The sequence below is a fragment of the Paroedura picta genome, chromosome 8, assembly GCF_049243985.1.
Source record: "Paroedura picta isolate Pp20150507F chromosome 8, Ppicta_v3.0, whole genome shotgun sequence".
Classification (NCBI taxonomy): domain Eukaryota; kingdom Metazoa; phylum Chordata; class Lepidosauria; order Squamata; family Gekkonidae; genus Paroedura; species Paroedura picta.
Genome location: NC_135376.1, coordinates 25336461 through 25364052, shown reverse-complemented (window position 1 = coordinate 25364052; position 27592 = coordinate 25336461). Strand labels below are relative to the sequence as shown.

The 27592-nt window shown below is 44.8% G+C and overlaps 1 long non-coding RNA gene across 1 annotated transcript in view; it reads right to left on the bottom strand.

The window, feature by feature from the left end:
- The window catches only part of LOC143842600 (uncharacterized), a 226156-nt gene that overhangs the window by 123233 nt on the left and 75331 nt on the right, over positions 1–27592 (bottom strand). The window contains exon 3 of the long non-coding RNA XR_013233210.1: positions 3041–3073. This is a non-coding gene — a long non-coding RNA (uncharacterized LOC143842600). The remainder of the gene's footprint in view (positions 1–3040; positions 3074–27592) is intronic.

The window sequence follows — 27592 nt, the reverse complement described above, 5'->3', positions numbered from 1 at the left end:
TTTGGATTTCTTCCAGAGCTGTAGGGCTCCAACTGCAGAGCATAAAATAACAAAATTGGTGCTGTCCCTCCATGCCCCTCCCCTTTTTTCAGACAATGATAATAAATTCATGGCAGAAGAGCTGTAAATGTAATCTCCATTTTTACAAAAAGAATTTGGCCGATGTATTGGTTATATTCTGTTCTGGTCATTTTAATTGTCAGTGTCTGACATAATCTAATTCCTTCATATGGTATGCTGAATGAAGGATAGAGTTCTGTTCTTTGTCACCTCCATTTTAATCTGACTTTAAATCACTCATAGCTTTGATGAAACAGGATATTTTAAAAGAAGTTAGTTCATTTCCCCCATCTTAATGGTTTGCAATAGGGACGTGCATTTGGATATTTCCAGTCCAACTAGATGTCTGAAAAAATATCTAATCAGAACTCTATAGAATTAAAAATAGATAGATGTATTTGGGATTTTCCAGGGTACCAGTAAATGGGTTCCCAAAAAAACCCTGAGAATATTTATAAGTAACTGGGAATGTCTGTCAGCAGTTGAGTGAACCTAGGATAAGTAACCCTTGGCTAAGATGGGCATCTGAAGATATTCTGGACTCAGAAATGGGGGGTACACAATACATGTGTCCTCTTTTGAAAGCTTGTTGGGTAACCAGAACACACAACATTTTCCAGAGAAATAATTTTAGACCATATTTCTTAGTTTGTAATCTTGTATGCAGGTCCCCTTTCTGGTATCTCAACACAGCAGCTAGCAATTCAATGAGAATCATTGCTTAGCAGCAAGATAAATCTGTCATTGACATCATGTTGACAAACAAATCTGTTCTGTTCACATTTCTTGTTACATTTCCCTTGGGAATTGTACATTTGGAAGCACAGTTAGTACCTGGTACCTTCCCTCTCTCTTTCTCTTTGTGTGTGTATATCCCGCATTCAACATTTTCATTTAAGAAATATAACATTGGCTAACAAAGGTTATTTTTTAATGATTTTGAAGAATAAAAAGAATAACAAAGGCACATCTACCCAATTTTACTACCAGGAATTGTGTTTAACCACACTATACAGCTGGATTCCATATATCCATTCCATTCAGGAAGGCATCTTCATCCAGGAGACATTTTCTCCAGATGCAATAGAAGACTTTCATGTGTCTTCTCCTACCAAAAGAACATTTATAGATGTGCTATATGTGGGCCTTATTTCCAGCTTGTCAAGGTCTTTTGTCAGTGGGCCTGCTGGACTAAATTAACCATTGGTCTGGTCCAACAGAGCTATCTGTATGTTCTTATGTCCTCCTATATGTGTGCCATAACAGAAGCAGTCATTTATCTCAGTGCTCAAGACAGAGTAATTCCCCCTCGCCCTGTGTACTTGTTTCTGCATGTGCATCTTGCATTTACTCATTTTTTTAAAAAACTGCAGTCTTAGATAATGTTGCTAGGGGTACAACTGGATCCACAGATGCATACGTCCATGACTGCTGGCGAGTTGCAGCCAACTTATGGTGATCCCAGCAAAGTGCTTTTGAGGCAAATGAGAAGCAGAGGTGCTTTGCCATTGCTTTCTACTCAGAGTCTTCCTTGGTGATCTCCCATCCAAGTTTTGACCCTGCTCATCTTCCATACCACCGTCCTTCCTGATCTAAACCTCATCTGATCTGATAATAATCCTCACACAAATTTCTACATCACATATATATGTGTGATTAAATGTATAGCTATAAAATTCTTGTTTGCACACTTTTTTCATTAATCTACCAGTAGGTAGGAAAGGTTGCCAATATCACATTGGATTTATTGTGTTCATATATCTTTGTTTAGAGCATTGTTTATGGATGCAGGGGAACTACCACAGAGGAACTGATGCCACAAGGGATTGGTAACTGGATCGCAAGCCTTGCTCCTTCGGGTCACTTCTTGGCATCTGGTTTAGGTCTTAAGGTCGAGAGTGAATTTTAAGTTATTACTGTTGAACAGGTGCATGGTGGCCTGTGTAAAATGAGTTGGTGGTTTGAGGCTTGTTTCTAAGAGACAGATGTGCAAATCACAGAGACTGGGAGGGGAAATCATAAAATTCTTTGTTTGGAAGACTTTGATATGAACTAAAGTTGGAGCTCTACTATCTGTGTGGCTAATGTATTAGGTTTATCACAAACTCTCCAAATTTCTCAGCTGCAAAACACTCTGAATGCAATCTTAATGGATAGTTCAACATTTCCAGTTATACTGAACAAAGGAATCTGATGGTCTACAATAGTCAGTGCTCTCTACTCTTGGTAGGAAGCTACTTGCCAGGGTCTCTTGTAGAGATCTTGTTGCAATTCTCTGATCTTTTTAACCAAATGATGTCAGGCATTGAACAAGAGGCTTTCTACATGCAATGTAGAGATTCTGTCCCTGCTTTGTTCTCTGGCAGATCTTGATCAAAGTGACTATCAACATGCTTTTAGAAGAAACTTGTGGATTGGAACAAACTGCAAATTTAGGAAAAGTTCTGCTTATAGCAACAGATAATCATTCTAGGCTAAGGTGACCAGATTGTCCCACTTTTAGAGGGCCATCTGGGGGCACCTGGCAAATTGTACTTATGTTGCAAGTAAAAAAAATATTACAATACTGTTTTTGTGTTCTATACATTCTATGAAAATTTTTGTTGCTCCATATTGACCAATTTTTAAATCAGGAAACCCCCCCCCCCCCAGTCAATAGTGTCCCACTTTACCAATGTTGAAATCTGGTCACCTTATTCTAGACTCACATAGCTGCCCATCCAACAACACTTGATTTCTGGCAGTATTTTTCGTTGCTTTAGCCAGTCTTTTATTTGTTTCACTAAACAGGTCTTCAGTCAGCACCACAATAATGGCACACAGGTTACATAGCTAAATGTGTACTAGAGCATGAATGGAAGACCCCTGAGTCAGCAATATTTTCAAAGCTAGACAGATCTGGGCCAGAAACCAGAGACCCCTGTGGAGACTGCCTTAAAATCCATTATGGAAGAAACAAATCTGAATGAAATTGGATTACCTGTTTCAGTCTGTAAAAGTGGAAAGAGGCGACCTATAAATTGAAACATAAATAAACCGAATTAGTACATATCACAGCTGTGGATGGAATTCAAAACTCTTATCACTTCCTCTCACCAAAGCGGAGGTTCCTTTTGCTGATTACCCCATTTTACCACAGCCTCCTATTTTGACCCTCCCAAATAGGCACTATTTCAGATAGTACAGAAGACTTCCAAAGGAGGGAGGCATGGAAGTCACTGTTTATATAATGGTGCTCCTCTCATGCTGCATAGGATCTAAGTCTATGTGTATTGGACTCAAAGGGAGTTACTACTTATCATCAGTGCAGAAAGAGAAAGAAGAGCTCATTTTTTGTGCCCTGCTTTTTACTATCGGAAGGAGCTCAAAGCAGTTTACAATTGTCTACCCTTGCTCTCCCCACAACAGACACCCTGTGTGGTAGGTGAGGCGCTCTGAGAACTGTGACTGGTTGCTTGTGGAGGAGTGGGGAATCAAGCCCAGTTCTCCAGATTAGAGGCCATTGCACCTTCCCACTACACCAAGCTGGCTCTCTGGGATCATGAAATGAAACTCCTGGAGCAATTGTGTGGGAGCTACTGAGCATCTTTACCCAGGCTAGTAGTAGTAGTTTTTTATACCCCACTTTTCTCTAACTTAAGGTGTCTCCAAGTGGCTTACACTTCCTCTCCCCACAACAGTTACCTAGTGAAGTAGGTAAAGCTGAGAGAGTTCTGAACAGTTTGTGACTGGTGCAAGGTCACCCTAGCAGGCTTCATGCGGAGGAGTGGATAAACCAACCAGATTCTCCAGATTACAATCCACCACTATTAAACACCATGCTGGCTTTCAGAGTAGGTGTGTTTTCTTTGGACCCAAATCACAGAATACACAGGCAAGTGATTGTGGATTGTTAGTCCTGTCATCGAGTTCCCAGGAGCTCTGTGTGGATATTGAAACCAGAATGGTTTTCTAGTTTTGGCTTTCATTACATCTGAAATACCTATTTGGTAATTAATTAAGAGAACCAATGGAACCATACTAAGCAGGTCTACTCAGAAGTCAGTATAATTGAGAAAGAGGACTTACTCCTAGGATAGTGTACAATGTCTCAAATGAACAGTGGTTACCTGCCTTTTATTTAAAATAACAACAAAGTAAGCGCAAGTATTTCAAATGAAACTTTGTTCATAGAGAAACACCAAACTGTTTTCATCCAGTAAAATATTAGAATTTACACTGAAAAAGATGAGCCTTTAATATTTGATACAGATATCCAATTACTTTATCATTAATAATTAAAAACAATAAAAATATATCTACAAACAAGCTAAAAAGCAGTAACAGGCACAAGTACAACTAATTCCAGCTCTTTGTAAAGCAGATTACTGTGGTTTCTTTGATCAGCTTTTTATAAATGGTACAACATATGAAAATTTCATACATGGTGTTTTAGTTGAAAAGAGAGGCATTGTACTTCAATATGTAGAACATAAATATATTCTCTTTCATTTTGTGCATGTGTGATCATGGTAAGAAAAATGTTTTGTCTGAGGAGAACATTACAATCCAGAAGGTGTTTATCACTAGGATATCAGAACACATATTTACTGCGGGTGGGGTAGGGACACACATAGAACTTTGTTACAAACACAAATCTAACTAATCATGAAAAATATGCCCCCAAATAAAAACACCATCCTTTACAGAGTGTATTCCCCTAATGACTGACTCATGTATGTTCATGTATGGACACCTTATTCGAGGGAGGAAAAACCCTAAAATAGAGATTGGCATGAATTGGGTTTGAGATGTTCCTAAACAGAACCCCCAAAGAGAACCAAACCCGCCAGTGGAAGGGAAGCAAAATGAACCACTGAAATGGCTGACAGCTATTTAAACCTAAAAGTTTGGCAGGTCCACTCTTCAACTATTAGATGTAACAATCTGGAAGCCATTTAAACCATCCATTTCACCTCAACCATCTCAAAATGTGGGAAGCCACTGAAATGGCTGGCAGTTGGACTGCCTTGCTTGGCTGCTAGGTTTAAATTCTGAACCCACGTTGGGCCTTCTCAAGAGCATGTTTTAAATCATTCCCCTCAGCCGCCCTCGAGGGCAGGTTTCTCAATCGTCCTCTGGAGCTAAGTGTATGCCCCTGTGATAACTCCCGACCTGAGACAATTTCGCACATCTGTAAACCGCCCGTGGCGCCGCGGGCGCCACGGACTAAATAAGACAGTAAGGGGTTCTGGGGCGGGATGTGTCCGGGATGAGGAAGGGTCCAGATTGGACCCTTCCTCATGACAGACAATCAGAGGGACCAATTGGCAGGCGCGAAGCGCCTGCCGATTGGTCCCTCTGATTCCCGCCGCCAGCAACTGCGAGCCGCGCGCAGCGCGGCTCGCAGTTGCTCCTTTGCCGCTGGCCTGAAGCTGCGTCAGGCCAGGGGAAGGCTCCAGAGAGCCTCGGGTGGGGTGGGGTGGGGTGGGGGGGCGGCCGGCCCTCTCCTGGCTGCTGGAGCGGCTTCGCAGCGTCGGAGACGCTGCGCAGCCGCTCCAGCAGCCAGGAGAGGGCTTCGGAGAGCGTCGGGTGGGGTGGGGGGGCGGCCGGCCCTCTCCTGGCTGCTGGAGCGGCTTAGCAGCGTCGGAGACGCTGCGCAGCCGCTCCAGCAGCCAGGAGAGGGCTTCGGAGAGCGTCGGGTGGGGTGGGGGGGCGGCCGGCCCTCTCCTGGCTGCTGGAGCGGCTTCGCAGCGTCGGAGACGCTGCGCAGCCGCTCCAGCAGCCAGGAGAGGGCTTCGGAGAGCGTCGGGTGGGGTGGGGGGGCGGCCGGCCCTCTCCTGGCTGCTGGAGCGGCTTCGCAGCGTCGGAGACGCTGCGCAGCCGCTCCAGCAGCCAGGAGAGGGGTTCGGAGAGCGTCGGGTGGGGTGGGGGGGCGGCCGGCCCTCTCCTGGCTGCTGGAGCGGCTTCGCAGCGTCGGAGACGCGGCGCAGCCGCTCCAGCAGCCAGGAGAGGGGTTCGGAGAGCGTCGGGTGGGGTGGGGGGGCGGCCGGCCCTCTCCTGGCTGCTGGAGCGGCTTAGCAGCGTCGGAGACGCTGCGCAGCCGCTCCAGCAGCCAGGAGAGGGGTTCGGAGAGCGTCGGGTGGGGTGGGGGGGGCGGCCGGCCTTCTCCTGGCTGCTGGAGCGGCTTAGCAGCGTCGGAGACGCTGCGCAGCCGCTCCAGCAGCCAGGAGAGGGGTTCGGAGAGCGTCGGGTGGGGTGGGTGGGCGGCCGGCCCTCTCCTGGCTGCTGGAGCGGCTTCGCAGCGTCGGAGACGCTGCGCAGCCGCTCCAGCAGCCAGGAGAGGGGTTCGGAGAGCGTCGGGTGGGGTGGGGGGGCGGCCGGCCCTCTCCTGGCTGCTGGAGCGGCTTAGCAGCGTCGGAGACGCTGCGCAGCCGCTCCAGCAGCCAGGAGAGGGGTTCGGAGAGCGTCGGGTGGGGTGGGGGGGCGGCCGGCCCTCTCCTGGCTGCTGGAGCGGCTTCGCAGCGTCGGAGACGCTGCGCAGCCGCTCCAGCAGCAAGGAGAGGGGTTCGGAGAGCGTCGGGTGGGGTGGGGGGGCGGCCGGCCCTCTCCTGGCTGCTGGAGCGGCTTCGCAGCGTCGGAGACGCTGCGCAGCCGCTCCAGCAGCCAGGAGAGGGCTTCGGAGAGCGTCGGGTGGGGTGGGGGGGCGGCCGGCCCTCTCCTGGCTGCTGGAGCGGCTTCGCAGCGTCGGAGACGCTGCGCAGCCGCTCCAGCAGCCAGGAGAGGGCTTCGGAGAGCGTCGGGTGGGGTGGGGGGGCGGCCGGCCCTCTCCTGGCTGCTGGAGCGGCTTAGCAGCGTCGGAGACGCTGCGCAGCCGCTCCAGCAGCCAGGAGAGGGGTTCGGAGAGCGTCGGGTGGGGTGGGGGGGCGGCCGGCCCTCTCCTGGCTGCTGGAGCGGCTTCGCAGCGTCGGAGACGCTGCGCAGCCGCTCCAGCAGCCAGGAGAGGGGTTCGGAGAGCGTCGGGTGGGGTGGGGGGGCGGCCGGCCCTCTCCTGGCTGCTGGAGCGGCTTCGCAGCGTCGGAGACGCTGCGCAGCCGCTCCAGCAGCCAGGAGAGGGCTTCGGAGAGCGTCGGGTGGGGTGGGGGGGCGGCCGGCCCTCTCCTGGCTGCTGGAGCGGCTTCGCAGCGTCGGAGACGCTGCGCAGCCGCTCCAGCAGCCAGGAGAGGGGTTCGGAGAGCGTCGGGTGGGGTGGGGGGGCGGCCGGCCCTCTCCTGGCTGCTGGAGCGGCTTCGCAGCGTCGGAGACGCTGCGCAGCCGCTCCAGCAGCCAGGAGAGGGCTTCGGAGAGCGTCGGGTGGGGTGGGGGGGCGGCCGGCCCTCTCCTGGCTGCTGGAGCGGCTTCGCAGCGTCGGAGACGCTGCGCAGCCGCTCCAGCAGCCAGGAGAGGGCTTCGGAGAGCGTCGGGTGGGGTGGGGGGGCGGCCGGCCCTCTCCTGGCTGCTGGAGCGGCTTCGCAGCGTCGGAGACGCTGCGCAGCCGCTCCAGCAGCCAGGAGAGGGCTTCGGAGAGCGTCGGGTGGGGTGGGGGGGCGGCCGGCCCTCTCCTGGCTGCTGGAGCGGCTTCGCAGCGTCGGAGACGCTGCGCAGCCACTCCAGCAGCCAGGAGAGGGCTTCAGAGAGCATCGGGTGGGGTGGGGGGGCGGCCGGGCAGGGCTTCAGAGAGCCTGGGGGGCGGGGGCCGCCGGCCTTCTGGCTGCCGGAGCAGCGAACGCGCCGAACAGCCGCCACCCGATCTCAGTTCGCCCCGTTGACCAGTCGGCCCAACTTCGATAATTAGTTTAGTCATTTATGGCTGCACGTCCGCTTCCACGGGCCCCTGCCAGCACCCCCCAACCCACACTCACTGCTAGCGCCCATTGCATTTAGAACTGCAATGGGCTTGATTACTAGTCTTATTATATTGTCCTTTTTATGAAAGCTCCCGAAAACATCTAATCCTACCTTTACTATCCTACTACTCTAGACATTCATCTTTATCATCTCATAATAGTGACACTCTAGTTAAATTTTTGCTAAGGGATAAAGACCCACTCATTTCTAACATGGTAGCAAAATTCTTTTACATCTCTACTAGAATTAGATCGGAAAGAATGTCTGAACGATTGTAATGGGTAATGGATAGGCCATCTTATCTCTTATGTTTGCGGACTGTTCTAGAAGATGTATTGATTCCCTGTCCCTGCAGTTAACTCCTTTGAGGTTTCTTCCCCCTTCTTCTTTACATGTTATAACCCTTCCCCCCCTACCTACAATAACATATTATTCGTTTCCATCAATACATTGTTTTTAACATTGTTTTATTATCTTAATATTTTATGTAGCAATACTTTTGTATTTTTTAATACACATATCGATTATTCTGAACCCACACACCAAACTGAACCAAAGTTAGGGAAATATTCAGGGGAGGTGCCTCTCCTAAGCCTCAGTTCAGGGGGTACAAACTGGGCCAAAATTATGATGAATTTTGTTCGTGAGTTGGTTTGCACTCATCCCTAATCTAAGATGACCAGATGATAAAGCATGGGACACAGGGGGGGAGGCGTGGGTGGGCTTCGCTGGCGGGGCATCCTCTACTGCCCCCTGGGTCCCGCATTAGCATTTTAAAAATCTTGACCACTCTGGAGCCATGGGCTGCCTGGAACATCCTGGGAGGCAGGACTCTTCCTCTCGGCTGCTGGCATGGGAAATCCAGCAGGCAGGGCTGCCCTGTCTTTGGGACAGAGGCGCTAAGGGAGAGGGTGGCTGGCTGTCCCCATCTCTGTGTCACCAGCATCGTCTCGCTCTGGCTGGGCTTACCTGGACTGATGCAGCCAGCACGCAGGGAAAGCCAGGCACATGCGCTCCAGTCCAGTGCCGCTCCCCCTGCCTCAAGAAGAAGGGTTGGACAGTGGCGTGGCTAAGCAGAGGCCTCGGGAAGGGGCGGCTGCAACCGGCAGACCTCGGTGCCCCACCACACGAGGAGCTGCTGCTGTGGGAGGCCACAAGGCACCGCTGTTGCCCGCCCGATCCTCAGCACTGCCCTTCAGGGCCCCGCAGCCACCGCCATCACCAGCCCATCTCTACAGCCGGTGGAAATGGCAGTGCCGCACAAGCCCTGCCCCAGAGCCTGGGCACCTGACATCACACAGAGCACTTCAGGGCAACGCTGCTGTTGCACGGGGGCCTCCTGAGCCCAGCCCGCCTGCTGGGCTGCCGCGCGTCCAAAAAAATTTAATTCTTTTTTAAAATTAGGACATTTGGGGAATGCTGTGGGACGCGAGGTGGATGCCACAAAGGCGGGGTTGTCCCGCTAAAGGTGGTAAACCTGGTCACTATACCCTAACCTAGACATTATTATTATTATTATTATTATTATTATTATTATTATTATTATTGAATTTATTACATTATAAGGCTAAAAACAGTAATTCATTTACAGTCTATATGTTACCAAATCCTGCTCCTCAGTGTTGCATTTTCTTCCTTCTTCCCCTGTTTTCTGTCCATAGTTTCCCATATTATAGTTTTATTTTATTTATTTTAATTTATTTATTACATTTATTTACCACCCTCCCCTACGGCTCAGCATGGTTCACATGAAAAATAAAGGAACAAGAGCATACATCAAACAATGGCTGTGTCGAATGAATAGTAATAGTAATAATAATAGCAATAAAAAGAGACAACATTCTAACAGAGTACAATCTAACAGCCCCATGGTTGGTCAGTTCAGGCATATGGATTGAAGGGAGGGAGGTTCGGGGTCCCAGTAGATGTTGATTAGCTTCAGTCGACCTCACCCAAACGTGTATTATCACATTGTGCCATTTTTTCCACCTGCATATTATTATTATTATTATTATTATTATTATTATTATTATTATTATTATTATTATTATTATTATTATTATTATTATTATTATATTATATTTATATTTATATTTATATTTATATTTATATTTATATTTATATTTATATTTATATTTATATTTATATTTATACCCCGCCTCCCCCCGAAGGCTCGAGGCGGCTTACATAAACCCGTCCCCTAAAACCATAAAATGACAATAAAACCAATGATTTACAATAATTGTAACAGCGATGGCGTAGCCTACTCATTTGCTCTCCGCATCCTCATCTACGGTGGGGGGTGACGCTCTCTACCGCCAGTTTGTGAGGGGAGGGCTGATCTTCTTTCCGCCCGGCCTCAGTTATAAGCCTGGCGGAAGAGCTCCGTCTTACAGGCCCTGCGGAATGCTGGTAATTCCCGCAGGGCCCTCAGCTCTTCCGGGAGCTCATTCCACCAGGTTGACCACAGTTAGGGAAGAAATGCACAAAGTGGTGATGTCATGATGTTAGCGAATGTTAGCAAATTGAGGAGAATTCATCACATGCCTGCCATTTTAAGTTATCTTTATTCTTTAATGCTAGCCATCTCCTTGAACTTTGCTAATGTTTGGAAGGAAAGAAACTTCCCAATTTGAATACTTGGGGCGATAGAGTTAAAGAAACTTATACCTTGATTAAATTGACATTATACCAGAAAAAAATGAGAGAATTGAGAGTATTTGGGGGTCCACTATGTTAGGAATGGAGAATACATTAGATTTTGATGATGGTAATGAATCTAACTAGGATTGGGATTGCTTTTAAATATGCTTTTAAATCATTAGTTTATTTTTGTAAATGTTGTTATTTTGTATGGATTACTTACTTGTTATTTGTATGTAGATGGAACGTTGTTCTTAATAAACTTAAAAAAAAGACCTGTCCTAAATCTCAAGGCATATCTACCAGCTTGTCTTTACAGTGCTACAAATTTACTAATAATATACAAATAGATTTTAAGCAAACACAGACTTTTCTTAAAGATCCTAGCAAAATTACCACTATTAAAGCTATGTGATCTGCTTCATAAGGTTAAAAATATTAAACATTAACAGAATACCTTTTTATACCGTATGCTTTTCTATACTTGTGCCAAATATCTTGTCAATTCATTTCGTCTTCCCATAAATTATTATTGTATCCCCGTACTATGAAACATCAAAGAGAATTATATTTCTGAAAGGTTTATTCTTTAATATAAGCACACCTTCCAGATTCTTTCCCTCACAATTAATTGACTTCCAGGATTTCTGTGTGGGAAAAACTGGATTCCAAGGCTGATCAAAACTGCATAGAAGTTGAATTCTTGATGCAATAACATTTCACACATCCTTCATTTTAATGGCAGTGGCCTGAATAGACACTGGGAGTCTGCCCTTTCCTGGGCCTTGGAGAAAAGGTGCGTGCCCAGCCAGAGCACTAATAAAGTTCCACATTATGGTATTACTAGTCAAGGATCTGATCTCCTTCAAGGCATTCAGTTTTAAATCAGGCTTGCTCCTGGCTGAAGAGTATAAAGACTCCATCCACCAAGTATTCTATTTACAATCTAGTTGTTGCAGCAAGATTGCTGTTGCCTCAAATACATCCCCATATAATTTGTATTCAAAACTAGGAAGACCTATTTGTGAATATACTTATTTTATTTATTTATCTAGACATTTTGCACGCTCAAGGCTGCCTACAGCTAAGCTATTTCATATCCATTAAAACAAATATGTAACAAGACAAATACTAAAAACAGGCCAGGGCATAACAGCAGCATAAAATGCACATTGAACAACCTAAAATGACAGCATGATCCTTGGGCTAGAAGCAGACTATAAAACGTTTGTTGTTGTTTTTTTTCCAAAAAATTATTTATTTATTCCATTTATAACCCACCCTTCCCAGCATGCTGGCTCAAGGTAGCTTCCAACATTAATTCATAAAACATACATAAGAAATTAAAGTTTAAATATGATATGAAAACTTTAAAGCCATATAATCTTTAGAACAATCATGCCAGCTGCTTGGCCAATCGGTTTATTTAGGACTGTTCAAATCTCAGTTTTAGAGGGAGCCCTTAGCTCTTCCAGGAGCTCCTTCTACCAGCTCAGGGCCAGGACAGAGAAAGCCCTGGCCCTGGTTGAAGCCAGACATATTTCTTTTAGGTCAGGGATCACCAGTAAAACCCCTTTAGTTGAAACCCTGGTTTAAAGGGAATGTCTAAAAGTAAGTAAAATAGGTGAGCCACATGTGGGATGGCATTCCAAAGGCAAGGCGTCAAAACAGAAAAGGTTTGTCTCTGGTCACCACTTGCATCACCACCAAACACTGGGATACATGTTAACTGTTGGGCTAGACAATGCAGGTGGAGACAGTCCTTCAAGTACCCTGATCTCAAGTCATTTAGGACTCTATAGGTTAAAAAAACTAGCAATTTGAAATGTGCCCAGAAACAGACAGGCAATCAGTGCATATCTTTCAACACAGGATTTACATGGTCTCAGTATCCAGGCTCCAACTAATAGCCTGCTGCTAAACAGGAGCCTGAGTATCTTCCAGAACTGCAACTACAGTGATCAGTTCCTCTACAGAAAATGGCTGCTCTGGAAGGTGGACTCTATGGCATTATATCTTCCTAAAGTTTTTCCATTCCCACAACCTGCCCTCTCTAGGCTCCACCCCCAAATCTCCAGGAGTTTCTCAGCCTGGAGATGGCAATGTAAAGCTCATCAAAAATGCATTATGTTACCCTAATCTGGATGTGATCAGAGCACGTATTACTTTGGCCAAATCATGCTTTTTAAGGGGCAGCCATAACTGGTGCCTCAGACAAAGGCGTTCCATGCAATTGAGAAATCTGAACCTCCTAGTTATAGATCAGGATCCAGCAGTTCTTTTATCTTTCAGTTTGAACAAAATGATTCCTTCTAGAACAAAATTACTGTCATATAGTTTGGCATTTACTCCAAAGGTTCAGATCAAAACCTCAGGTGATCTTGCTTTGGGATTCTTGGTGCAGAAATGTTTCAGCTAGCAGAGTACAGAACCACTCCAATAATGTTAATTAGTGGCTGGGACTCACCACAGCTGCCATTGATGAAGTGGGAGGTGGTCAAGAATGATGGTGGCAAGCGGGGGCCATGGGAAGAGACACAGCCACTCTCGTGCATGGGAGGCGGAGCACAGGAACCTATATAGGCTCCACGTGCTTCCACCTCGGCATCCTTGCACTCCAACAGCCTGAACAGCTTCCCTCCCTCCCACCTGGTTGTCAGTGTTGGTTTGTTCTGGTTTGGTGTGGTGTAGGCATGGTTGGAGTCTGTTGGCAGGGATTCCAGTTTGCGCACTGGAATTCCTGAGGATTTGGTGTCTCCTTAACGAGACTGGCAGTGACATGAGCGTGGCCTACCTGGCTCATGGGGAGGCCAGGGGTACCAAAGTGAGGTAGATGCCTGGTGGGCCCTGCTAGGGTCACTTCCCTGTGAAGGAATGTGGATGCGTAGGGGCCTGCTCTCCCGGCTGGGATGGAGTGGGCCTCAGGGCATCCATGGACCCTTGGGTTCAAGCAGCCTGACAACTGAGGGGTTCAGGCTCCCCATGCTGGGCCAACTCTCCTTGGGTATTCAATAAACAGCTGTGGCCAAGTTAATGCCAAATATGAGTTGTATCTTCATTGGCAAAATACACCCTGCGAATCAATTAAAATGAAGGTGTATCAATTATTATTCCAATTTACTTTGGACTAAAACTAAAGCTGCCAGGTCCCTGAGCTTTTGGCAGGGCCCGTTACTGCCAGCCCTTTCCTTGAACATAGCCAAGGGAAGAATTGCAAGCAAGGCAGAGTAGGTAGTTAGACATGATTGTATGGATGGGAATGGTCTCTAGAGAACTAGTTAACACATGAGTCATATGCATTAGGCCACCATCCTAGAGATAACTTCCTGGGAGTAAATTCCACTGAATAGCATGGGAAAAATGGGCAAATGAGAACAAGATGCAATTTAATAAAGATAAGTGTAAAGTTCTGCATCTGGGTCAGAAAAATGAAAAGCATGCCTACTGGATGGGGGATACGCTTCTAGGTAGCACTGTGTGTGAACGAGACCTTGGGGTACTTGTGGATTGTAAACTAAACATGATCAGGCAGTGTGATGCAACGGTAAAAAAGGCAAATGCCATTTTGGGCTGTATCAACAGAGGCATCACATCAAAATCACAAGATGTCATAGTCCCATTATATACGGCACTGGTTAGACCACACCTGGAGTACTGTGTGCAGTTCTGGAGGCCTCACTTCAAGAAGGACATCGATAAAATTGAAAGGGTACAGAGGAGAGCGACGAAGATGATCTGGGGCCAAGGGACCAAGCCCTATGAAGATAGGTTGAGGGACTTGGGAATGTTCAGCTTGGAGAAAAGGAGGTTGAGAGGGGACATGATAGCCCTCTTTAAGTATTTGAAAGGTTGTCACTTGGAGGAGGGCAGGATGCTGTTTCTGCTGGCTGCTGAGGAGAGGACACGCAGTAATGGGTTTAAACTTCAAGTACAACGATATAGGCTAGATATCAGGAAAAAGTTTTTCACAGTCAGAGTAGTTCAGCAGTGGAATAGGCTGCCTAAAGAGGTGGTGAGCGCCCCCTCACTGGAAGTCTTCAAGCAAAGGTTGGATACACACTTTTCTTGGATGCTTTAGGATGCTTAGGGCTAATCCTGCGTTGAGCAGGGGGTTGGACTAGATGGCCTGTATGGCCCCTTCCAACTCTATGATTCTATGATTCTATGACTTGCATCCAAGTAAATCCAAGTGCTCAGGATTACTTCCACAGTTTCCAACATCCAGGTATATTTGAGAAAGGGAGAAGAGAGTAAAATAGAATTCCCATGCATATTTGTTCCTTGCAAATCTTCTTGGTAAATGTAGGGACATTTACTTGGGAGAAAGCACTGTTAAAGTCAACTGGACTTACTTCTGAGTAATCATGCATGTGATTGGGCTGAACATCTGTTTATTATGCCATTGCTGTTATGTTCATTTTCATATAACTCCATGTCTGCTTGTAACAAGGCCATTCGCTTGTAAATATTTGATATGGTATTTCACAGGTTTTGTTTTAAACATTATTTTTGAATTCCCCAAGCCAACGGTTTTACCTTTAAAACCCACAAAGCAAAGTAATTCAAGTGAGAAATATTCTAAAAGCCCTTTGTTGTTGGGAATACAGCTTTATTAACTACAACTGTTCTGACATGATGGAAGCACTTACCCAGTGCCTGGGGGTTATACTATTACTAGTCCCGTCCCCCCAATAATTCCCTTTATGAAAATATATAATTTATTACATCTGAGATTTCAACAATAATTTTATAAGTTTCAAATAACATGTACAAGTATCTGGACATCCCCCGCACTAAACACATTTTTAAACTGCAGTAAAGAGCATTGTATGTCACGTACAGAGAATTAAGATTTCAAAGTGATTTAACATATATTTATTGGCTGATTCAAGTTTAAGCTCAGGATTGGAGATGGAATTTGCTCGAGTATGTTGGGAACTGGCTGGTATGCAGAATGGAAGCCAGAAGCCAGGAGAAGGAAGAATCTGGATCTTTCTAGATAGACATGGAGTGGGAGTGCTGAAGTTCTGATTTTTCAAATGCATGTTGGATTCTTCACATAACTCCTTTACGTCCCGTCCCCATCCCCCCGTCCCCCGTATGAAATCATCTTATGGTGGGGACAAGAGCTGCATGAATCCAGTTTCTGGCATTGAAACTGCAAGCATAATTGTATATTTGCAATCCGCTGAGTTACCTAATAGCCCCAAATCCTATTCTTTTATATATGACAGACAGACAGACAGACAGACAGACAGACAGATAGATAGATAGATAGATCGATAGAGGTAAGGTTTAAGTTGCCACAGATGCACATGCATTAAAATAGGGTACTCCTTGAAATCTACCCACCAAAACAAAAGCCGGGAAACATTGAGGTCAGCCAAAAGAAAAATCTTCTGATTTTGGGGGTCAATTAGTCGATGAAAATAAGGTGGAAGCTTAAGACGGGCGATGTAAAGTGATGCACACTGGGACAAAAAAATCCCAGTTTCCCTTATAAGCTAATGGGGACTGATTTTGCTGAGCCTGAGAGGGAAATAGATTGTGGGGTCATAGTGGCTCAAGGCATAGCTCAAGGAAAGCATCAACCCAGTGTGTTGCAGCAGTGCAAAAGGCAAACTCTATGTTAATCCCTAACATAACCCCTAACATTTGGAAAGGGGCTGAGAATAAAATGACCAAAAGTCTCTCTCCTAAAATACTAGAATTCAAAGGTATCTAAGACAGACAAAGGGAAATTCTTGTTTACACAGAAATGTATTCAGAGGATGTAGTGATGGCTAGAGGAACAAACTTTAAAGGGGGATTAGATGGATTCATGGAGAATAAGTCATCAGTGGCTACTAGCCATGCTGACTGACAGAAACCTCCATGTTCAGAGGCACTAATCCTCTAAATCTTACAAGAAGAAGAAGAAGAAGAAGAAGAGTTGGTTCTTATATGCCGCTTTTCTCTACCCGAAGGAGGCTCCAAGTGGCTTACAGTCGCCTTCCCGTACCTCTCCCCACAACAGACACCCTGTGATGTAGGTGAGGCTGACAGAGCCCTGATATCACTGCTTGGTCAGAACAGTTTTATCAGTGCCGTGGTGAGCCTAAGGTCACCCAGCTGGCTGCATGTGGGGGAGTGCAGAATCTGCATGCCAGATTAGAAGTCCACACTCCTAACCACTACACCAAGCTGGCTCTCTTAACGCCAGGAGACAACATCAGGGGAAAGGGCTCAGCTTCTATGCCCTGTTGTTGACCAACCAGAATAACTTGTAGGTCACTGTGTGAGACAGGGTGCTGGATTAGATGGACTACTGGTCTGATCCATCAGGGCTCTTCTAATGCTCTTAAAGGTGCAATAGCTAAAACCTTTGTAGAGAATACTGTATAAACCCTGTAAAGAGCTGACAAATGGCCCATGCCTCTAGTGCTCTGTCAAAGGATAGTATAACAGCCTGTGGCAACAAGTCTTGCTTATAGGATTCCACTTTCAACCTAGACACCTGAAAAAAATGATCCTCTACAAACTTAACAAGGCTAATATTCTCCAACACTTGCCAAGAGTGGCCCAAGGTACAGTGTTGTCTCTGAAGCTTCCTCATCATAACACAGCCAAGAGTTTTGATTTACAGTCACTGAGATCATTCTCTTTGATGTACCATGAAGTTGTCTATTTTGATACAGACACAATGGCTGAGGTGCCAACTTCAATCTTCAGTTACAGTATCTTTCAAGCCATTTTATATCTCCTTTCCTCAGAAGTATAATTTTGCTACTGGAACAATGGAAAACAACTGACCCCTTGATAGCCATCCTGTCATCAGTTCTGCATTCCATTCTCTACACGTAGTGTTGGAGGATTTTTTCAAGGACTATCTCAATGCAAACCCATTCATGATTGCCTGACTGCAATAATATTGGAAAAGGTAATATATATTTATTTTAAAAATTTCTACCTCACCTTTCCTCATGGTTCAAGATGGCTTACAATAATAGTTAAAATCATTTTCAGTTAAAACAAGGATAAAATAACAAACCATCAATTTCTCTCTCTTCCCACCACCTTAAAATATTGCACCAGAAGTTCTTAAGCTCCTGTGATGAGCTGTTATGTATACAGCAATCTACTGATAAGATAGCAGTCTTCATAAGTAGGCTACAATGCATTTCAAGGACTCACCACAGCTGCCAGTTAACACTGCAGAGGGCTGGCTGCAGGCGGCCGCAATTGCCCCAGGGGCTCTGGCACACCGCATGCTTGCAGCACGCACAGCGTAAAAAGGAAAGGCAAGACTGTGGTGCCTATAAAGGTGCCATGTGTGTGGGTCCAGCTTCTTCTTCAGAACACCAAGGAGCAACTTCCCACCCACCCTATGTCGATGTTTGAAGTGGATGTTTCTCTGTTAATATTTTGTCACAGTTGCAGGTTTGCATGGGATGGAGCCTGTTGGCAGGGAGTCCGGAGTGTGATTGGACTCCCTGGGGTTTGGGACCTCCATAAGAGATGGCCTGTAAACGAGCGCAGCTTACCTGGCTGGGAGGCCAGGGGATCGTTTTGCCAGGTGGCCTGGGGACAGTCAAATGAGGTGGATGCCCATTGGCTCCCCCGCATAGGTTGCTTCTTTTAGGGCAGACTGCAGTAGGCCAGGGGATCTGCTCTCCCTGCTGGGAATGGTGCAGATCCCCCGGGTACCTCTGGTCTCTGTGGGTTGTGGTGCAGGCCACTGACTGCTAGGTCCCTCTCCCATGCTGTGCCAACCCTCCCGTGGCCTTGTTTATCCCAACATTGGTGTGTCACATCTTATTCCAGCCCAAAATGTCCTCCTGTGAATCAATTGAGCACCTGTTTCATATATTTTAAAATAGTAAGCTACATCTTTAAAGCTAGACTCCTACCACCATCCATCTTACATATCCATACATATGAAATGTTGTTGCTGTTGTTTCCCATCACAATTGAGTTGTTTTATTGACATGGCTTGTTTTGCTGATTTGTTTTTATTGGAATAATTTGTTTTTATTAGCTTGATTGTATTGGCTTACTTGGTTCCTATGTGTAGACAGACAGACAGACAGTCAGAGGGAGAGAGACTGTCGAGGGGAATCATCCCTAATTAGATTTGAGACAAGTGACACCTTCAAGACTAATAAGACTTTCTGACTAGGAATTTTCAAAAGTGAAACCTCCCCTCTTCAGATGCTTAACCAAAGTTACAACTTGTTTTGTGTAGCACAGTATTCTGAAGACAAAAGTTCTACTAGAATTGAATCTAGTAGTTGTACTGCAGCCTGGCATGGCCACCTTCTGAAGCATCCCTAATTAAGCAGACTATTCATATGTGATGAATAGAGATGAAATATTATCTCTGTGGTTGTGTTTATAGGCATTAGAACAAGCTTTCTCAACCAGGGTTTCATGATGGCCCTGGAAGGTTTTCTGAATGGAGCAAGTTAATTTTTCATATATATATATATAATTTGTTAAATATTTATTGGGTGATATGACCATATATAGTCATGTCGACCTGCTCCCCCACCAGTGGTCAATGATTGGCCTAGAGGGGTGGGAAGGGTAGGGATCCTGGGTTGGCATGTACACAGCTATGCTTCCCAACCATATTTTGCACAATTGCACCACTTCTGGGGTTTCTCAAAGTCTGAATAATATTTTAGGAGTTTCTCAACTGTAAGAAAGTTCAGAAAGGCTACATTAGAACTTGCTCTTGGATACAAAGCAGTGATCAGTTTGCTGGCATAGGGGAATACTAAAAGGAATGCAGAAACATATCCTGACCTGTCAACATTAAAACCTACAATCAATTTGAAGATGATATATCTTTTTTTTTTTGTAACTAACTAATGGAAAGGATTTTTGTCTCCTTCAGAACTCTGCTAAATGGCTGTCAAAACTGCAAAGTTGTCCTCTTCAGACAACAGACATCTTGTTGTGTTAAAAGAATTTGGAACAGGTATACTTTTTTTGGCTCTTCATTTCAGTTGATATACACATGGACTAAGATATAAGTTTAATATTTTGAAAGGATAAAAGCATTGCACACTGCTAATACCATTTTTTTTCTCTGAAAATAAACATCTATGCCAAATTTTCCCAGGGCCAACTATGGGAATATTTGAGAAGGGAACTTTGATTAATAGCATTCATCATTTTTCTAAGAAGGGGGATCATTTTTGACATGTTGGAATCCTTGGATAATCCAAATAGCTTGATGTTAGAGAAACATTCATTGATAGCTGCTGATTTCAAATAGTAGAAAGGATTTCAGAAAATGTCCATTAATCTAGGTAGTCACACCACTGCAAAATGTATTACATGTTATCCATAAGGCAGCAACACAGCATGTGATTAAGCCCTATTAATTATTGCAGGTCCAGGAGCAAGTATCTTCTATTACATTCTAGGAGCTTGAACCAACCTCAAAAGTCAAGTTTCCCTTTGAGACTATCCTCAAAATGCTATGTTACTTGAAACAGGTTGCAGCTGCAGTTCGGTTAATGACCACCCACCATCAACTGTTTGAACTAACTGCCTTGTTCAACAATGGAGAGCTATTAGCTCTGACCAACTTCAGGAACCAACTTTAGCTAATACCACCAGTGTGGCCCACCTGCAGACCAGAGTGCAGAATAAGGCACAGAAGCTAGGAGCAACTGGACTGGCCAGAAAAAGAGTTGAAGCTGTACTTAGATACATGTGCTTAGATGATTAATTCAACAAAATAACAGCAAAAGTTGCAATCCAGGACATCACTTTCAAGATGTTTGGCCACAAGAAACTTTGAAATTCTGTGGATATTCAGAGTTATTTGCATGTTGTACCAGGTTCTAATCTATTCAGTCCACCACTATGAAGTCTGATTGTTTGGAGTCTTTCTAATATTCAGTTGTATTTCTGAATGCTCACACTTGAGATTCTTTAACTCAAAATGCCAAGATTCAATGTGAAACTTTATACAGGAAAAGTATGTGTTGAGTTGCCCACCAAAGAAGGGAAGCATGGCCACACTCTTACTGCAAGGCGGTCAGTTGCCAAAGTGGAGGGCGGGGCCATCAAGGAGGGCGCACGGGTGGAGGGAGCATGGGGAGGCCAGCTAGCATGAGTGTGGCTCACATGGAGTGTTGACACTCATGCTGACCAGGGGCAGGACCAGCTCTTTAAAGAGGCAGCCTGCCTGTTACCTGGCTTCTTTGCTCCTTGGTCAGCCAGCATGAGGCTAGAGCCCACCCTCCCACCATATAGCAGATGTTAAGTTGTTAGAATTGTTAGTTATCAAATTGTTACCATATATGTTATACAAATTTAGTGTGGTCTATGTTAGAGTTGTTGGATACCAAAGTTGCCTCCATATTTTGTGCAGTGTTACTGTTTGTTATAGTTTTGTAACAGCTGGCAGTTTGGGCCTGGGGAGGTTCTTTTTGGGGGAGTCTGTACCTGCAAACCAGACTCTCCAACAGCTGGGGAGGGGCCTCCATAAGTGGTTGCATAGATGCTGAGCTTTGGTGCCTCCACAGCTGGGGAGGCAAGCTCACATCCCCAGGCAACTTTGGGGACTAAACAGAGGCCCATGTCCATTGGGTCCCCAACATAAAGTTGCTTTTCTCTATTCTGATTCCAGTAGCCTTGGAGAGCCAAGGGCTCAGCAACTCCAGTCACACCACTGGGGTCAGGGCTTCCTCGTGGTCCACTGATCATGAGGAGGCACAGGTTTTTCCCTGGGTTGCCTGATGCTCCTGCTGGGGTATTAATAAAGCTGTGGCCACATCCATGCCAATAAAGAACCTCTGTGTGTGTCATCCCATACCTGTGTCAGCTCATAACTGTCCTCCTGTTAGGCAACCTGATTTTCAGTCTAAAAACTGGCACCAAATCTTTACAATCAGTAACAGTTCTTTATGACAGGAGATATTTCAAGATGAGCAGGTTTTTATCTGACTGCTCCTCTGGTGTTACTTGATTTATATTAAGCAAGTATTGTATACCTTGTCAAAAAAATTGGTAATATAAACTCAGAAGGTTAAGCTGGCATGGTTTTAGGAACAAAGTAAATTCTATTAGAAGTCACTGCATATACTAGGGAATCAAAGAGAGAATACTATAATCAAAGAGAATTGTTGGCACATAGAGGGACAAATCCTGGTGAAGGAAAATCAGCATGGCTTCTGCCAAGGGGAATCTTGCTTCTTCTAGCTTTTGGAGTTCTTTGAGAAACTGAACAAGCATGTAGACAATGGTGACCCAGTATACATTATATACCTGAACTTTCAAAAAATATTTGACAAGATACCTCATCAAAGACTCCTGAGTAAACATAACAGTAATGGGATAAAAGGACAGGTTCACTTATAGATTAAAAACTGGTTAAATGACAGAAAGCACAATGGAGAGAAGTAGTGGGGATCCCCAAGGATTGGCGTTGGGGCTGGTACTATTTAACTTATTCATAAACGGACTAGAACTAACGTTAAGTAATGTAGTGGTCAAATTTGCATATGGCGCACAATTATTCAGGACGGTGAAAATCAAGGCTGTCTGTGAAGAACCCCAAGAGGACTTCCCCAAACTGGGGGAGTGGGTGACCGCCCTAAGGTGACCATTCATGAGGGTTTGATATAAAAATCTCAAAATAAATAGAATAATGTGACAATTAAGTTCAATGTAGGTAAATGTAAGGTGACAGACATTGGGATAAAACATTCTTAAGTTAATTACAAGCTAATGTGTCTGAACATGGAGCTCAATAAAATCAGAGTCCGGTAGCACCTTTAAGACCAACAATGATTTATTCAGGGCGTGAGCTTTCGAGTGCAAGCATTCTTTGTCAGACTATGATCTCCTTACAAGACAGGGAATATATAGCAAAATCAATTCTGCTACATCAGTAGACTGTGTCACAACCAAATACAGCCAATGATAATCCTTTGTCAAAACAGCCAATCAATCCCCTGGAATTTAGTGTAGTTTACAAAAACAGGAGGAGGGACCAAACTGCCTGTTATCAGTGATCAAAGGCTCTCACTTCCCCATATGCTGCTTGCTCCATCCATTTCCATACAACTGTGAAACATTCCTGCCAGGGAATTGCTGGTAACTATCTATCCCAAGGTCAGGGAGTCAAACTCAAAATTCCATTCCATTGCCATATCTTACAGTCTCATTATCACAAATAAAATAAATGGTGAGGAATATGGATACACAAGTTGAACAAGGTTAGCATGAATAGTGAGATAAAAAACCTTTGTCCCTATTGAGTCCTGGATATGTCATTGTATTGACTGTTGTATCAACTTGCATTTCTGCAATCAATGAAATTGTCAACCCAGTATGCTGCAACAGTAAAAAAGCATTATTAGCAGAGGGTTTGAGAATGAAATGGCCAATACTGTAATGTCCCTGTATAAACCTGCATAAATCATATCTCCAAAAGGACAACACAGAACAGGAAAAAAATACCGAGGAGGGCAACCAAGATGATTAAGAAGTTGGTGGTACACCTTCTTTATGCAGAAAGGCTGAAGAGCCTGGGACTTTTAAGTTTAGAAAAGAGACAGCCAAGGGGAGACATGATAGAAGTTCATGAAATTATGCACGGGGTAGAGAGAGCTGACAAAGAGAAATTTTCTTTCCCAAAATATTAGGACTTGGGGGCATCCAACGAAACTGATGGTCAGTAAATTCAAGACAGATCAAAGGAAATATTACTTTCCACAGAAAGTGGTTAAAATGTTAAATTTGCTTCCAGAGCATGTAGAGATGGTCACAGGTATAAGCAGCTTTAAAGGGTGATTGGATAGATTTGTGGAGGATAAGTCTGTCAATGGCTGCTAGCCATGGTGACTGAGAGGAATCTCATAGTCAGGAGGCAACATCATAGGAAGGCCTCCATACCCTGTTGTTGGCCATCCAGAGGAACCAGTTGGCCACTGTGTGAGACAGGATGCTGGACAAGACTGACCACTGCTCTGCTTCAGAGCAGTGATCTGTTCTTAATGAGTGTGCCTGCTTAATAGTTGAGCTCAATGTTTAGATGGGGGGAGGGAATCATCAGTAATATAAAAAGGGTTGCATATATATGAAAGTGCACAAAGCTCAAGCCCCTCCTGTGTTTCTCCCAGCAGCCTGCAAAATTTTATGTGATCACTGATGAATGACCATGGGTGAAAACAGGTAACAATTATCAAGTGGAAAGGTAAGGTGGTGGGCAATCGATTTGATTGCCTGTAGCTTTACCACATGCCAGCATCTCTAAATTTCTCATCCTCATATACTTCTCCCCTGGCAGGAGTTACCACATTTTCCTTTTGAATATCTTTTACTGAGGCGGGGGGGAGGTGTTTGTTCCTGTATCTTAGCCACTGAAAATTATTGGGTGCTTTCATCATGCACTTCCCTTCAAATGCAAAGAGCTATATGAAGCAATGTGCATTCTTCACTGTTCTTAGTGAAGTAGCGAGCAATTTGGAGTGGCTATGGTAAATTATACATCCAAAGAAGTCCTGATCATGAATAAAAGAAAACGATGGGCAACAACAAAAAATAAGACACCGGAAATGAAAAACAATTATATAGTATTAGAATAATTCCATTTTGCCCAAGGGGAAAATATGGGATAAATTAGCAGGATGGGCCACTGGTGCACACAGAATTACATTCAAGGCTGTAAGAAACAGGTTTCAAATAGAGTTGCAAAAAACCTGCCTGGCGAGTAAAAAAGGGATTTGCTTTTTAAAAATTATAATCACATATTTTATCTACCTAGGGAGAGGTTAATTAAGGCCAATGGAAACAAAAGTCAAGTGAGAAGCATTAGGCCTGCCTCAATTCCTTCCCATACGTTTCCTGAAAATTGGAGAAGAAGGGGTGACAAAAGATGAGCAGTAGGTGGGGGAGAAGCGAGGATGGGAAAGGCAACATCCCGTGGCGTCCCCAAAATCTTGAAGTTACTTCCTCTTGCTAAGCCACTTCTCAGTAGAATCAAAGCCATGCAGAACACACTTGAATCACAAACACGGCAACATCCTCAGCAAACATAGGAGTGGTGTTTGATTATTGTTGTTGTTGGTTTTGGTCTGTGTCCAAATAGCAACAAATGTGTTCACTCAGAATGTACCCTGGTATTAGGATTATCATCAAGGTGTTCTTCTTGATTATATATTTCCAATTCCAATGACAAGAAAGGATGAAATCATAGGTCAGCATAATAGGCTGTAAAATGGGCCAAAAAAAAAATGGCTCAAGCATTCCTGTTTAGTCCCTAAGATTCCTAAAAACACTGTTCCTGGCATCTAACTACCTTGCCCTGGAGAACAGAACAAAGTCTGGGTTTGTCCTAAATAGGACTACTGCTTACTGTTTCTCCATTTTGTGAACTTTGTCTCATCCCTTTGGTTAGTGTTGAAATATTTAATCTCTCCTCTAGGGCCTTTTTCAGGAACAGGACTATAGGCAAAATTATTCCAGACCTCAAACATGGGAAGGAACACGTGAACAGTCTAGGTTCAAAGTGACCACAATCGTTCTTTCCAAAGTTTCCAAAGTTGCCTGAGGACCACAAATAACTTGCATACAATGAGTTTCCCCCCACAGTCAATTAAGTGGACCATGAACCAATTAATGGTGGGATCTGCTAATTTTTTGCTCGTTGTTTGACTTTCAAAGTCAACCAATCTCTAGCACCTTCATTATTTTCACCCCCCCCCACTCCTTATTTATTTAGATTATTTACACTCTGTGCAGTCTCAGCTAGACCCATAGCTTGATGGATGGAAGGTGGGGTGATAGAGCCTTTGCTCCAACCTGTAGCAATAAGGAATGCTTACTAACTTAGGTCAACTTCTGTCCTCAGGCAGCCTCTGTTAAGACAGCTTGCCCAGTACCAACCACTGCCTGTGATCCTTCCAATATATATGATTATATATATTTTATATGATTATATAACCTGTTTGATGAGACTTCGGGAGGGTGGTATATAAATACCACCTCGGCCAGGGGTGGAGGCTGTTCGCGGCAGCGAAGCGTGTGGCGGGAGGCACAGGTGGGCAGCGTGAGTAGGTGCGGCTGTGGCGGGCGGCGGCGGCGAGTCGAAGGTGTGTGGCGGCGTTGGTTGGCGGCGCAGGCCGCTCCTGGGTGCGCGGGCTGGCAGCAAGGTGGCAGGTTGGTGGTGGGACTTGCGGGGATCCATCTCATGGCGGCGGATGGCGGCATGGGCTCACTTGCGACGGTCCCTGGGGTGGGAAAGGAGCAGGGACATCACGTCTTCGACGGGGCGTCCCTGCTCCTTTCCCTAGGGTGAGGGGAGGGCGCCATGAGGACTCACAACGTCGTAAGGCGGCTTGTCTCTCGGCGCGGTGAGTCTTCTGGCAGCCGGGCGAGGCCGGGCCAAGCCTCCAATGGGGAGCTTCGTGGCTCCTGATTTGGCCCTCCAAGTTTTTATCCTGGACAAGGCCTGCCCTAACTCCTCCCCGACAGCCCTTACTCAATTATTTATTCCGCGGCGTGCCGCGCCACGGGGTGGTTTAAAGATAAATTACCACTTTTTATGAATGGGGCATTTTTCTTTCATGCATACACAGCTTTGGTATGTGCAGCCACATACCCTAAAAAGTCTGGTGCAGTATTTGTGAAGTTGGAAGCTGGAGATTGCATGCATTGCCCTATTCAAAATGGTGTCCACTTATATCGGGAGGATTACTGGTAGCACACAGTCCTGTTACACATGCTTGAAAAAGACTCTGATATTTGAGTGAAACAATTAAGACTTGTTTGTTAAATAAATAATCCAGTGGCATGTAGGGGTATCTCCGTCATGATTAAAATTGACAAGCCTAGAATTTCTTTAACTCTAAGGAACTGACGAACTGCAACGTTAAAATTAGTACAGTTAAAACAGATGTTTTCTAGTGTGCAAAACCTAGAATAGCAGCCTTTCCTTTAAGTGAAAGGCTCATTTGACCAATGGTCTTGAGCATGAAACCAATGTGTGTCTGCGTATGTAAACTGCCAAGTTGCAGTCAACGTCTGGCAACCACAGCAAGGAGCTTCCAAGTTGAGTAAGGAAGCAAAGATGATTTGTTGTTGCCTACCCCTGCAGAATCTCCCTCCCGAGTATTGACCCTCTTTAGCTTCCAAAAATCTGATAAGAATATACCATGCCACGTTCCCTCCATAAATTCAATACAACAGAATAACACAGGAAACATGACAAGATATGATGTTGCAATTTTCCTATATAAAGCAGCCTTCCATTGATCCTAGCTGCGACCATGTTACAAATCGTACGTAAGGCATTTTCCTTTAGTTGTGAGTTCAATACATCTCAGTTTTTCACACTGTGATATCCCAAAGCCACGTTACATTGGCTGTTATTGACCAACAATGCAATTCGAAAGAGGATTGAAATCAGTGGGTTTAGAAGGAAGCAACTCAGCTTAGGACTGCGCTGGAAGACTTCTAATCAAAACTTGATGATAAAGATGAAGAGTGGGATCTGGTGCCAAAATGTAATTCTTTTTTTAAAGTAAATAAATTGGCTGTCATATGCTGGGCTGACTAACATAAAACAAATTAACATCTCCCCATTAATTTAAAAACCCTCTAGGGGAATATCACCATACCTTCCTCCATGTATTCGGAAAGATGCCTGTCAAGAATACATTGCTCCTTCTTCTGTCAACTAGAAGTTGCCTTACAGAATCCAAATTTATGTTCTGAAATAAAAGTATGCTTTTTTTCAACATTACATTTGAATCTACAGAACAGATGTTTCTACCTGACCCAGATACATTTGGAAAAAAATATCCTTGGTGGGGAAGTTTCAGATTGATATAATAAAATAAAACCTACATAGCAAAATGACATCCCAAATTTCCCCAAATTCATGATGTCCCAATAATAAGCATAGGAATCACAGTAATAGAGCTTGCCATGAAGGTGAGCAATATGTGGATTAAAATATTGTTTAAAAACAACTTGTTAATTCTGACAATTTTAGAAGTATGTAGAAGCACACGGCCCT